This window comes from Botryllus schlosseri, chromosome 10 (genome assembly GCF_051294905.1).
Source record: "Botryllus schlosseri isolate E-star chromosome 10, Bs_hap1, whole genome shotgun sequence".
In the NCBI taxonomy this organism is placed as follows: Eukaryota; Metazoa; Chordata; class Ascidiacea; order Stolidobranchia; family Styelidae; genus Botryllus; species Botryllus schlosseri.
Window position 1 is genome coordinate 2,696,609 of NC_137245.1, and position 14,944 is coordinate 2,711,552.

General features: G+C 42.3%; 1 protein-coding gene and 1 long non-coding RNA gene across 2 annotated transcripts in view; both read left to right on the forward strand.

The window, feature by feature from the left end:
- Positions 1-14,944, forward strand: part of LOC145447823 (uncharacterized) — a 245,308-nt gene that overhangs the window by 35,078 nt on the left and 195,286 nt on the right. The gene's annotated exons all lie outside the window — the stretch shown is intronic.
- LOC145447847 (uncharacterized) overlaps positions 13,143-14,944 on the forward strand; it is a 287,550-nt gene continuing 285,748 nt past the window's right edge. Inside the window, exon 1 of the long non-coding RNA XR_013917729.1 lies at positions 13,143-13,300. This is a non-coding gene — a long non-coding RNA (uncharacterized LOC145447847). The remainder of the gene's footprint in view (positions 13,301-14,944) is intronic.

The following is a 14,944-nucleotide window of genomic DNA, read 5'->3' on the forward strand; positions in this document are numbered from 1 at the left end:
TCTCAAATCAATATCTGCCAACCAACCTACAAGACACAATCACCGCCGTTAGCAGACTCCTTTAACAACACGGCTAATCAGCAAGCAACAGCCGTCGTGATTATTGAAGCATAGCCGATTAGCCTATCCAGAGCCGTGGTTATATCTTGTCGTTCTATGGTTCCTGGCACGCCCACTCGTCGGTATAGCTACTTTGAACGCTTTGCAACAAAACTTGATGACTTTCCCATGAGCTTGTTGCAGGCTAATTGCTGTTTTCGTCATTAATCTATAGAATGAGACATTGATTCCCATCATTTTTAGGATTTTCCGAATTTTGGACAACCCTAGGGGTGATATAGGTACGAAAAGTGATTGGATAGTCTATCACATTTCCCTTGAGATTACCCTCTTCGAACCAGACATCTATCACATTTCCCTTGAGATGACCCTCTTCGAACCAGACAGAGACAGTGAATCAAGTAGAACGTTCGTGCTGTAGGAGGAAGTAAGTCTAACGAAATGACTTGCGCAATATTTTCATCCATCTTTTTCTTGTACTTGATGAATAGTTCGGGATCTTGGTGAATTTGGAACGCTGAGTTTCGAGCGATTTCTTAGCCGCTCCCCGGTTGTAGGGCAATTTTTCCTCCTTCGTCCGCAATGGGAGACCAAGGCCAACTTGAAATCGACCGTTTACGACGCGCGCGAACTCGTTAATAGCGGTGAGGGCCTCCAAGTCTTCGATTGAGATCGGTCCGAATGTCGGAAAAATCGCCACTACAACCGAACATATTGGGAATGCAGGCGACACACGTGTTGCGTCTACATAATCAAGAGAATCACGTATGGGGGCCCTCTTGGAAAGTGATGTTATCACTTCCACCCAAGCACCGGCCGAAAAGTGATAGCTTGACACCTGACAGGTCATTCTGTGGCGATTTTACTGCCGTGCCGGGGAAATTCACGAGGAAATCGTTACACACAATGAGATCAACATTATTTTGTAGGAGCGATCGGAATGCCAATGTGGCTGAGATGATCGCATGCTGCGACGATATCGACATTTGCCGCATGAACATCAATATTTGGAAAATACGGGCTCGGCAGCACGTCTTCGCTATAAATGACCGTACCGTGGTCGAAGCTTAGTACCAAAAGCGACACCCCTCGCAATGCCGCGCTCGGTACAGATACATTTAACACATCCCGGCTCAATATCTGCTTTTGAGACAGTGAATGTGCACAGTACAGACAGGCAACAGCAACTATAATGAGACTAGTTTACAATAGACACTTACGTGAACTTTGACACTGACCAATCAAATTGCAGCGCGATGTAAACAAACAGCGATGTAGGGCAAGCTCTCTGATGGCAAAAAGATTGACCGATGAAGTCAGGTCAAGTACACTGTATCAGGCATATCTGATCTAGATGAATGGCAATAACATAGATCCAGTATGTATTTACAGTTTTCTATTCAAAAGACCCTGCAATGATGGCAATTACGCAGCGGTACTTGACAACTTTTCGGATAGAGCAAGTATTGGTGTTTCTGGCTATTCGTAAACCGTACTGCAGCATAGCGGTACTGAATAGCATATGTTAGTGGTGGCTTGAGTCGAAATGAGTATACGGTATACATTATGTGGCTCAAAATAATAGGTATATATTTAAGGAATCCAATAGGTAGCCACTAAAGCACATCATATGTATATAAGCAAATGAATTCGTAATTTTTTTCTAGCTTATTTAATAAATCTATCAAGACAAATGCCGCAAAAACACTGTTCCTATGATCGTTGTAACAGTTGCAGTCTCTACCCAGACTGTAATCCTGATGTGCACTCCATATCTTTTCCTAAGCCAAAAACACGCATGAGAGAATGTAAAATCTGGATAAAGGTCTGGAGTAGGGGTTAAACCCGCTCAGAGGCCAAACGCCAGACGCCGAGCGGCGGCCAAATGTCTGTACGGCGTTTGGCGTCTGTTGTGGTGAGACGCCGAGTAGCTATACGGCGTTTGGCGTCCGTTATGTTCAGACGCCGAGTAGCTATACGGCGTTTGGCGTCTGTTATGTTGAGACGCCGAGTAGCGATACGGCGTTTGGTGCCTAGGTAAACTGAGCAGAGGCTAACTCCTTTCATGGCGCGACTATCAAGTTCTCGCAACTATGTGATATCTAAGATTGCATATTGTTAATTTTTTGTCATAATAAGCGGTGGCAGAATCCCAAATGATCTATTGTATGTTCAGCTGTATTAAATTATTGTATCACCATCCAGGGTTGCATGCAATGAATCGATTCATGACTCGACTCACAATTTTTTTGATGACTCGAGTCTCTTTCTTAAAAATGGATTTACTCGTTGTATGACGTATTCAAGAATGGTGTATTAGGACTGATAAATGGGCCCAAACCTGCCTTTTATCTGTTACAATAACCATGTTTAGAATGGAAAAAAATAAACATAAAATTATCCGAGGCCTTTGATATCACCCCCGCGAGTTCCACAGAAGTGATCTGAAGCTGAACTCGATGGGGAACAGTAAACACCATGACTTGGACTCGACCCATTACTCTCGGGTTGACTCGTTGGGGATTGCTCGGACTTGACTCGCCGGTGAATTGAAAACGACTCGACTTGACTTCTTGAAACCTAGTGACTTGGTTACAACCCTGTCACCACCCCATATTTGTACACTGGCAATGAATTTCTGCAGATACAGTATGTAATGAAACCACAATATGAAATAGGCAACGAAACCACAGCAGAAGGCAATGAAATTATAGCGTGCTCTGTCGTGGGCGCGCGTTCTTCTTGGTCCGCGGCTCAATAAGTCAAAGTATACAAGTCAGCATTGCTCTTTTAATCAAACAACTAAAACATAACGATGCTCGTCAGACGAAGACTAGGAGACCGACTGGCTCGGACGGTGACTAAAAGCGACTGCATAAAAGAGTACAACACAACAAGACGTAGCAGTAACGTAATCAGTCATCAGCGAGGGTAATTAGGATAGTCGTGGAGCGGTACGCTACAAGGGCCCCCCTGGTTGGTAAAAGCTTTAGGATATAATATGGACACAGTCAACGATATAACTACGAATGAATGACGCTACCAGCATGACATGGTAATGATTACAGATTAGGTTTCGAAATACGAGTACGATTCTAAATGTTCTAACGACTAATGAAAGTGAGATGGCCGTGGTGGTGAAGCTATTAACGACACAATTGTTCGTTTAGCGATAATGATGCACTTTACAATGAGAAAGGCCCAAGACACGATTTATAGAACATACAGGAGATGAAGGAGCCTGTTGCGAAAAAATACAAGTGATGGCGGAAAAGTGAATGAGTAACACACTAAATATCCATATTAAATACTGGTGACAACACAAAATCATCCAAGTGATGTGGAGTACGAATAAAACGGCCACTGGCCGACACAGAGTTTGTTCGCGGAGTGTCAACTTGCGGTGGCGTCAATTCGTCGAGACGCTCGATGGGAAGTCTGCCAGGTATAAGCCTGTCGGTTGAGGCGTCATACGGACCTTTATTCGTTTGAATTGTGAAACATTTATGAGTGCGTTTTAAAACTTGATGTGGACCAGAATATACCGGATCGAGTGATCTACGATGACCATCTATCCGCAAGAAAACGTGCGTGCAATTATTCAAATCGTTCGGGACATAAGATTTTTGATTCGAATGAAACTTAGTCGGCATCTCACCCAAGGCTGAGAAAAAGCGTTTCAATTCACCTACGTAGTTGAAATCATTAGCGTTATTACCACTGGAAGAAGGATTGACTAATTGACCGGGTAATCGAAGGGAAGTGCCATACACAAGCTCTGCTGGTGAATAACCGAGATCTTCCTTGAGAGAACATCGCAGACCTAAAACAATTAAGCCTAAGTGATGATACCAATTATGAGGACTTTCTAATGCGCGGAGGGAGGCTTTCAAAGTTCTGTTATAGCGTTCGACAAGAGAATTTTGTTCCGGCTTATACGCCAAGGTTGTGATATGGAAAATACCCAGGAATTGCATATACTGAGTCCATTCCAGCGAGGTAAACTGACTTCCTCGGTCGGTTATTACTTTACGGGGTGAGCCGAAATTCGACACCCAGCCAAAACTAAACGCATCAATAACAGTTTGCGCACGAATGTCCATCATGGGAACACATACAGGCCAGCGAGTATAGCGATCAACACACATCAAAATATACGAGTAGCCGCAACTATTCGGGAGTGACAAAATGTCCACGTTAACCGTATGAAAGCGTTCGGAAGGGACGGGAAGATTATTAATTGCAGTTCGAGTATGCCTATGAATCTTCGATCGTTGACACTGCTGACAATGACGGACGAAATCGTTCACATGTCGTTTCATGCCGGGCCATACATAACGTTCAGCTATTAATTTAGTGGTCGCGCGTATACCGGGGTGCGAAATATCATGCACACTGTGCATTACAGTATCTCGAAACGCCGCAGGAACGTAGGGACGTTCTCTACCAGGTAACGACTTGTCGAAAATTATAGGATCGTTCAACTCTACGAAATGTACTTCCGCGAGATGCAACGAGTGGTTATTGGTGTTGGCGAGGAGGTCTTTGAGCTCATCGTCGTCTTTCTGGGCTTGTAGTAATGCTTCCGCTGTGATGGGAACAGTGTTCGGAAAAATTGCGTTCACCTCGAGTCTGGAGAGAGTATCCGCAGCCGTGTTCAGATTCCCTTTGCTGTGTCTGACGTCGTCGGTATATTCCGTGATGAATTCCAATTGTCTTGCTTGACGATCCAGAAGTCTGTCGGTTGGATTCCTTAACGATTTTACAAGGCCGTCATTATCGGTAATCAGTTGAAATTTCCTACCCTTTAGTTGAACATGAAAATGCTTGATTGCTGAATAAGCCGCTAAAAGCTCGCGATCAAATGCGGAGTACTTGCGTTGTGTCGGGTTCAAGGTTTTCGAGAAGAATGCTAAGGGTAACCACGAATCATCACGTTTCTGTTGCAAAACAGCTCCAATTCCGATTTGACTAGCGTCTACCACGAGTGACAGTTCGGCATCATGAATCGGGTGGAACAATATGACATTATCGGACAGTTCGGTCTTGATGCGTTCGAAAGCTGTGTTAGCACTATCTGTCCATTTTACAAGATCGCGTTTATTTGATGCTGCATTGGCCACGTCATACAGTGGCTTCAAAATCTCGGCACACTTTTTGACAAAACGGTGGTAATAGCAGACTAGTCCAAGGAATGAACGTAGTTGTTTTACATTTTCGGGACGAGGATAATTAGAGATTACTTCAACCTTAGATGGTAAGGGACTAATTCCCCTTGCATTAACAAGGTGACCTAGAAATTCGATTTCTTCCTTACCGAAACTGCACTTATCAACATTTATGACCAGTCCGAACTTACGAAACCTTGAAAACAATTTCGACAATGTTGCCATGTGCTCTTCTTCAGTCCGAGTCGCAATTAAAATGTCGTCTAAAAACACGAAAATATTCTCCAGTCCTTCGGTTACTTCAGATATAAAACGGCTAAAAGTACTACAAGCGTTGGTCAAGCCGAACATCATCGTCGTTGGTTGGAATAGTCCTTCGGGACAAATAAAAGCAGCCTTCTCTTGATCGTCCGGATGAAGAGGAATTTGATGGTACGCCTTCGCTAAGTCAACTTTGCTAAAAACATTACAGTTCGACAGCTCATTGGTAAAATCACGCAAAAATGGGACAGGCCAGCGATCCTTGACCGTTTGATTATTTAATTTCCTATAGTCGACACAGATTCTAATATCGTCTATCCCCTTCGGTACGACAGTGATGGGAGAGGCGAAAGGCGATTTTGAGCGAATGATTACACCGGACTTCAACATCTCTTGCAATCGATTCTTCACCTTCTGTTTCAAATGGGGCGGCAATGGGCGACATCGAGATCGAGTGGGACATCCATTAGTAATAATTCGATGTACAGTACCGTGATTAGCTCGTCCTGCTGCATTCCGTGGGATGGTAATGTCGTTGAATCTCGACAAAAGATCTACATATGGCGTATTGTGATCAGGCGCTATAAAGTTCAAACCGCGAACTACTGGATTACACTTCCAGCCAGGAATGAAACCTCCTGAAACCGTATCAATCAGACAATTGTTCCTCAAATCAACGACGAGAGAAAATCGCTCAATAAAATCAGCCCCCAATATGGCAATGTGTGTAGCGGCAATATAGAATCGAAATCCATACTTGTGTCTACCGGAGAGCTCGATCCGTAAATATCTCGTTCCAAACGTCGCAATTTTTGATCCATTTGTTGCGTACAGATTTGGTCCTGGTTTATTCTTGAAAACGTTACTCGAAGTCGGTAGAACAGAAACGGATGCTCCTGTATCGACGAGGAAAATCTGCCCTGAAATCGAATCTCGCACATGCAATAAAGGGTTTTGACATTCGAAGTTGGCATTCACTGTTGAAAATTGTTGCGATCCCTCACGAGGCCTCCGTCTAAAAAAAGGGCGATTTGAGTAGGAACAGGGTGGACGGCAATTTCGAGCTCGATCACCGAATTTATCATGATAAAAGCACAACTGATTCGTACCACGCAGATGAGCAAATCGAGTTACCTCACCACGTGTCTCTGAACGGTTTGACTGCGTCCGAAAAGCTGGTCGATCACCTCTAAGGGGTTCATGGCGAGGAACGGAACTACGATTGAGATTGTGCGAGCTTTGTATGCCCGATGCAGGTAAATGTCGTGTCGAAGGTATAGCCTTCCATTCCCTGACCTCTCGAGCTATCGATTGAACAGTTCGTTGCAATTCCTCTAATTGATTTGTGGGAGGATAACTGTAATGATTTGAAACCACACAAGGAGAAGCGCGAGTGTATACACTATCAGCTCGTAGGGCAAGCTGTTCCACGGTATCGTCTACATGTGACGACAATATCCCAGCAATATGATCTGGCAAATGGTGAAGGAACGTTTCCTTTAAATAACAGTCGGAACCTGGTGTGTTTGACAGATCCCCCATCGCATGTCGCAATTTTTTCAGAAGTTCAGAGGGTTTTAAATCCCTACAACGATCACTATAAAGTTCCTTAACACGGTCTCGTAAGGGAACAGCGTACTCACGCATCAGAAGATCTCGCAATACTTCGTAGCAGTCGTCGTCTTCTGTGCCAGGTAACTTCAAACGAATCGATTCGAGCTGGTTGCCGTCTAAACATCTCAGGACATGGAAATACTTCGACGCAGAGTCCGTAACTCCATAACTGACAAATCCGGCTTCCACCGAAACAAACCACGACTCCGGCGAATGGGACCAGAAATTGACCACCGGTGGCGGCATCCTCGGGGTACCATTGAAATTCGCTGAGCTTGCAATATCGTCCATCGATTGTAGTCGTCGTCGTCGTCGAGAAGACATTTCAAATACAGCAGAGAGTGAGCAAGGGATTCGAGTCGGCTAGTGCACGTCGGGTTCGAATCGGCTGGCGATATCACGTCGGCTAGGAAGGCTAGCGAAATCACGTCGAGTATGAATGTCACGTCGGGGTCACCAAAATATAGCGTGCTCTGTCGTGGGCGCGCGTTCTTCTTGGTCCGCGGCTCAATAAGTCAAAGTATACAAGTCAGCATTGCTCTTTTAATCAAACAACTAAAACATAACGATGCTCGTCAGACGAAGACTAGGAGACCGACTGGCTCGGACGGTGACTAAAAGCGACTGCATAAAAGAGTACAACACAACAAGACGTAGCAGTAACGTAATCAGTCATCAGCGAGGGTAATTAGGGTAGTCGTGGAGCGGTACGCTACAAAATCACAGTAAAAGTCATTAAGAAATAAGCACCAATTCTCCACTAGTTGCTGACGATTACCCCTGTGTTCTTTCCAATTCTCCATTAGTTGCTGACGATTACCCCTGACGAGTGACAGCCGAAAATATTCGGGTTCATTTCAATGTGAATATACTATTTAAATAAGCAATCGAACGACAGGAAACGTCATTGAGAAATCAGCAGTGGAACCACAGTAAAAATGACTGAGAAATAAGCATTGGAACCATAATAAAAGTCACAAAGAAATAAGCAGTGGAACCACAGTAAAAGTCAACCACAGTAAAACTCATAGAAATAAGCAAGCACATACAACCGACTCCATAAATCTGAGCATTTCGCATTCCGCTCACTTGAAGGACTCCAGCACACCTTGCACAAACAGTTTCTTCTGGCGTCAATTCTGAAATTATTCCTTCCTTCAAATATTCATTAGGTATCTTCTCCGGGATCAGTTTATGCTTGAGAAAATACTTCATATTCAATTGCATGTAATCAGTAGGAGGTTGAGTACTGTAAATCAAATATTAAGAAACTAAATATGGAATCTTCGAAAGTCATGCAATGAAGATTACCTCGACATACATGATATGAGATCTGGAACACATACCATTTCGCGATATGAGATCTGGTTCAGTCTGGAACACATACCATTTCGCCAGTGTGATGTGCAAGAATGTTCCAGTTTTCCATGAGCACAGACATGACCATGAGCCCCCGTCAACGTCATATGTCACCCGCACTCTCTCACTAGGACTATAGTATGTCTTCTCGGCAGTGAAGATAGAATAATACTTGTATTTCTTCGAAATATTGAATGCTTCAGAATTCGCATGCACCACGAGTGGAGCATTGCATTGCACACTCCTCATTATTTCATTGCTGCATTTTTCCCTTAGTTGCGGTTGATATTATCTTCATTTCAACGAGGGTGTTCAAAACCTTTTCATCTAAATCAATGTTTGCACATGATCATGTCAAATGATGATCACATTGGACCCCGGGATTTTTGTCCTTGAGGGTCCCAAAAATTGATATACAGTCTTTGTCTTCACACCAAATCAGGCTTCTTAATAAATACTTCGTAACGTGCAAAGGAGCAGCTTGGCCTGATGATCCTTGGGAGACCATAAACACACCATTTTTCGGATCAATACAAACTGCAGGAAGGGTTGCTGGAAGGCCGTGGGCATCTCGTTCATGTCTTGTCAAGCCATGAGACCTTGCATATGACTTGTCGCATTTGGTGCATTGCTTTTTACTTTTGCTATCTGTCGGTTGATTTAAACGAGTCTTGCTTTCCTTGTTTGGTGGCGGATTGCCACATACTTTTTGTAAATGACTTTCAAATGTACCACGTCGACGAAGAACTTTAGTGCAGATATGGCAGTGGTAGTGACTCCTGCCTCTGGCCTGACCAATACGTTCCATACACTTCAAACGGCATGGTACGATATAGCCTGGAATCTGTGAATACAATTAGATACACAAGGGTAAATCCATGTCAAATCAACCACACTCGTATCCACTTGGTCTCAGACCAATATGGAATCGGTGTTTCTCACCAAATATATTACGCTGAATGTACCAGGATTTCAACCCGGGTCTCAGATTGCAATGAAAACGGAGCTAGGTAAATCTGGTATATAGCCCTGAGTGCAGTAAACCTAATCAAAATCGGTCCATGCACCAGAGTTATCACCTTTTAAAAAATGACCATTTCGTGGTCATCCACACATGAAGTTTAATCGCTTTTAAGATCCCTGTTACTGTAACGGTCATAAAACAGGATAGCCAAGTAGTTGAGAGTGGATTATAGTGTACAATGATAGAATATATTGAAGGAAAAATTTCCCCCAATCAAATCGATCATGCATAACATGAACTAGCGCAATTATGTCTACACGAAAATTGGGAAGTAACATGTCATATTAAAGCTGGTTCAAAGAGAAACATGGCTGACTCCGCTGACATGTCTTGCTAACTAATATTTGATGGGTATAAGTAGCCTACCTCTAAATTAATTAACTTTACACAAATACTTCTGAATCCATTGGGTAGGCCTACCGGTTACAATTCAATTTGAGATTAACCAAAGCAGAGATTGGTTCACTCTCAAGTCTCAGATTTTGCTGAAAAGTGCCTCAAAACATGAATTCCAGTTTCAAGTAATCGCAAGCCATTATAATATCAAGCTTTTTAACACTCAGTCAATTACCCATAAATCACAATCGAGTAGAGATTCTTCACTGAGGAATGCAACATGGCTATATACTCGGTAAGATCTTTACACACCTTGCACTTCTTCACTACAAAAAAAAATTAGACAAATTTAGTCTCAAATTTAAGAAATGAGGATGATTTGGTCTCATTTTCAGCAATTTCAGTCTTACTGATGAATTGAGGTCTTAAAATTGAGACTGATTCAGCTGTTTAAGACCATATATAATTGTCACAATTATTTAGTCTTAAAAATAAGACTAATAAAACGCATCTCATAAGACATATTGTGCTTATTAAGACAGTTTTTGATGTGTCAGTATTTTTGGTCTTGTTTTCAAGACGAATTGTGCAGTATTTTTGGTCTCATTTTACTCACTCACCATAAATGCTATTTTCGACTAAGACAACCATATATATATTGATCTGAATAGTACATGTGAGTAGTAAGTGGCATGTACCTTGATAACTATATCTAGTGAATATCTTGTAAACTTAGTACAGGAACATCTCAACACTGCAATTTCTGGTCTCTCTCTCATCCTTCCCCTCCTCCGCTCAGACCCCTAACATTGAAAAGGATGCACCCAAGGCACTGCTACTATTTTCGATCAATTTCTGGCTTACTTTTGAGATAAAAAGTACTTGGTAAGACTAATTGGTCTTTAGGACTTTTTTTGTAAAAAATCGATTTGAGACAGAATGTAATTAGTAAGACTAATTGGTCTTTAAGACTTTTTTTGTAATAAGTCGATTTTAGACATTGAGACCAAATTTGTCTGATTTTTTTTTGTAGTGTACCACCTCGATATGACCAGGGTGAAGTTAGCCCTCAACGATTTGGCCCTCAAATTAAAAATTACCAACTAACATACTCACGACAGCATGAATCCAATGGATCACCATTTTTGAAATATCGACCATGATCTGTAAATCTCAAACACCACACGTGGTATTTTCTTGAAATCAAACCAAAGCATTGGCCTACAACCCTATATTGATAACATTTTAAGGGTTGATTATGGTAATTCAACCTTGACATAACCTAATATATTTCGCTTGACGTAACAAACACGATCTGCATATCCCTCTGGTTACTGACGCCACCAAAAATTAACATGATCGCTCTACAGTGGAAGAAATAAAGAGCGTCGAATCTTGAAATCAGAACGAATAAAACAGATACCTAGCACACTAATCACACACCGAGTCGTGACTTCTGACAGCAACCTAATAGGGCCAAGATCCGAGGATGAAGATTCTCTGTTAAGACTAAGTAACATGATCGCTCTGCAGTGGAAGAAATAAAGAGCGTCGAATCTTGAAATCAGAACAAATAAAACTAATACCTAGCACACTAATCACACACCGAGTCTTGACTTCTGACAGCAACCTAATAGGGCCAAGATCCGAGGATGAAGATTCTCTGTTAAGACTAAGTAACATGATCGCTCTGCAGTGGAAGAAATAAAGTGCGTCGAATCTTGAAATCAGAACGAATAAAACAGATACCTAGCACACTAATCACACACCGAGTCTTGACTTCTGACAGCAACCTAATAGGGCCAAGATCCGAGGATGAAGATTCTCTGTTAAGACTAAGTAACATGATCGCTCTACAGTGGAAGAAATAAAGAGCGTCGAATCTTAAAATCAGAACGAATAAAACTAATACCTATCACACTAAGCACACACCGAGTCATGACTTCTAACAGCAACCTAATAGGGCCAAGATCCGAGGATGAAGATTCTCTGTTAAGACTAAGTAACATGATCGCTCTGCAGTGGAAGAAATAAAGAGCGTCGAATCTTGAAATCAGAACGAATAAAACTAATACCTAGCACACTAATCACACACCGAGTCTTGACTTCTGACAGCAACCTAATAGGGCCAAGATCCGAGGATGAAGATTCTCTGTTAAGACTAAGTAACATGATCGCTCTGCAGTGGAAGAAATAAAGTGCGTCGAATCTTGAAATCAGAACGAATAAAACAGATACCTAGCACACTAATCACACACCGAGTCTTGACTTCTGACAGCAACCTAATAGGGCCAAGATCCGAGGATGAAGATTCTCTGTTAAGACTAAGTAACATGATCGCTCTACAGTGGAAGAAATAAAGAGCGTCGAATCTTAAAATCAGAACGAATAAAACTAATACCTATCACACTAAGCACACACCGAGTCATGACTTCTAACAGCAACCTAATAGGGCCAAGATCCGAGGATGAAGATTCTCTGTTAAGACTAAGTAACATGATCGCTCTGCAGTGGAAGAAATAAAGAGCGTCGAATCTTGAAATCAGAACGAATAAAACTAATACCTAGCACACTAATCACACACCGAGTCTTGACTTCTGACAGCAACCTAATAGGGCCAAGATCCGAGGATGAAGATTCTCTGTTAAGACTAAGTAACATGATCGCTCTGCAGTGGAAGAAATAAAGTGCGTCGAATCTTGAAATCAGAACGAATAAAACAGATACCTAGCACACTAATCACACACCGAGTCTTGACTTCTGACAGCAACCTAATAGGGCCAAGATCCGAGGATGAAGATTCTCTGTTAAGACTAAGTAACATGATCGCTCTACAGTGGAAGAAATAAAGAGCGTCGAATCTTAAAATCAGAACGAATAAAACTAATACCTATCACACTAAGCACACACCGAGTCATGACTTCTAACAGCAACCTAATAGGGCCAAGATCCGAGGATGAAGATTCTCTGTTAAGACTAAGTAACATGATCGCTCTGCAGTGGAAGAAATAAAGAGCGTCGAATCTTGAAATCAGAACGAATAAAACTAATACCTAGCACACTAATCACACACCGAGTCTTGACTTCTGACAGCAACCTAATAGGGCCAAGATCCGAGGATGAAGATTCTCTGTTAAGACTAAGTAACATTATCGCTCTACAGTGGAAGAAATAAAGTGCGTCGAATCTTGAATTCAGAACGAATAAAACTAATACCTAGCACACTAATCACACACCGAGTCTTGACTTCTAACAGCAACCTAATAGGGCCAAGATCCGAGGATGAAGATTCTCTGTTAACATGATCGCTCCACAAACCAAAAACAACAAAAAGCAACAAAAAATCTCATTATTTGCATTCGGAGCAGTACCATGGAACACTTTCGTTTTCCACGACTTCATGCGAGATAGGAACCACAGAACAATTTATATGAAACCATCGCTTGCACTGAGTGCATTTCACCATGTCTTCTTGATTGTCACTGTCAAATGGCAGGAAACCGACACAATACGTTTTTATGGTAAACGAGGTCCACACAGCAGGTAACGTTTCAGTTGTTGAGATTTGTAATTGTTGAATCGCCTGATTCGTCATCATTGCAAGACATGATCGTCGGAGATAAGGGCTTGGGTATTCTGCGCATTCTGGCCGCACTCCATGACAAAGGGAGATTGCGAATGCGATTGCGAAAACACCACAATCGCTTGTGTTATTCTGCTGCTGAACTTGCGGGAAAGATACGATTATGTCCTGGGATTCTGGTCGACAAAGTTTCGCGATTGAGCATTGGGTAGCAGCCGTTCTATATGCAGATCTGTTGAATGACGAATAGTATATATGCACTTCGTTTTCTTGGGACGAAAAGACATTCGAGACAGTGATCCAATGATTTCTGTTAATATTTATTATTTGAACAAGTTTGGAGCGAGGTGTGTATGCAGGCTTGCAGCTGGAAAGATAAAGGCTACTACATGAGAGGCCATCAATACCCGGAAATTTGCAATGTAACATCCACATGAAGTGATCGATGATGTCACTGTTCAACCATCTCGAACTGGAAACGAGGATGCTCCGAGATGGTGTCGGAACGCCATTCAGCCGTGGTGCTGCGACCCATTCACAGTCGAAACGATCCTTCAGCGTGAAGCGATGTCTTTTATCCCTGGATATACCAGCGAATTTAGCCTTGTTAACCCCTCGTAAATCCTTACCGGGCGGCTGGAAATATTTCCCGACAGTATTAATCGGTGGCCTATTGGGGTCGGACCTCTGCCACACTTCCACCTCCTCTTTGTATTCGTCTTTCGGAGATGAAGGAATTGATTTGCGAATGCGTTTTTTGCCAAGGGGTAATATGCAGCTGTCCTGAAATTCTCTGAGGAGCGCAGTATTCAGTTCGTCATAAATTATGGCGAATTCGTCGAGACGAGAGCATTTTCGACCCCTCAAACGAGTAGACTTCAACTCCTGATTAGATTTCTCCATAGGTTCACTCGTCCGACATTCTTTTGTTAGGTTTTGGAATGGCGACGCCTGTAAGGATTTATAAAAGGCAGCATAGTTGCGGTACTCATCGCCGATTCCCAAACGAGACAAATCTCCAGATAAAAGACCCGTGAAGAGTGGGATTTTAGGTAAAATATATTTCTCAAAATGAGCGAATATCGCAGGGCTGTAGAAAAGATTTGTTCCCTCACATGCCGTGTCACTCACTAGTTTCAGAGCCGATGAAATAATTGTCTTGAATTCTTGAACGAAGGAATAATCTGTTTCGAATTCAAAGTCTTCTTCCTCCTCTTCAGAAGGGCTTTCTGATAACAGCAAAGTTATCTCTGATTTTTCCACCGCAATGTTCTGATTAAAATAGGAAAGAGAGGTATTTGCTAAACTTTCGTCGCGAGTGTTCAACAACACTGTCAGGTGATAAACTTGAGATCGAATCGATTCCCAATCGGATGAAATCACCATCAATCCAAAGATATACATCATCTCCGAAAATCGTTTTGGATTTTTTTTACATATAGGTACTTGAAATTTTTCATTATGTGACTGGCACACAGCCTGATGAAAGGCTTCTTCAAGTCATTCGGTTTTGCTTTGCCAATAACTGCTCGATAGCAT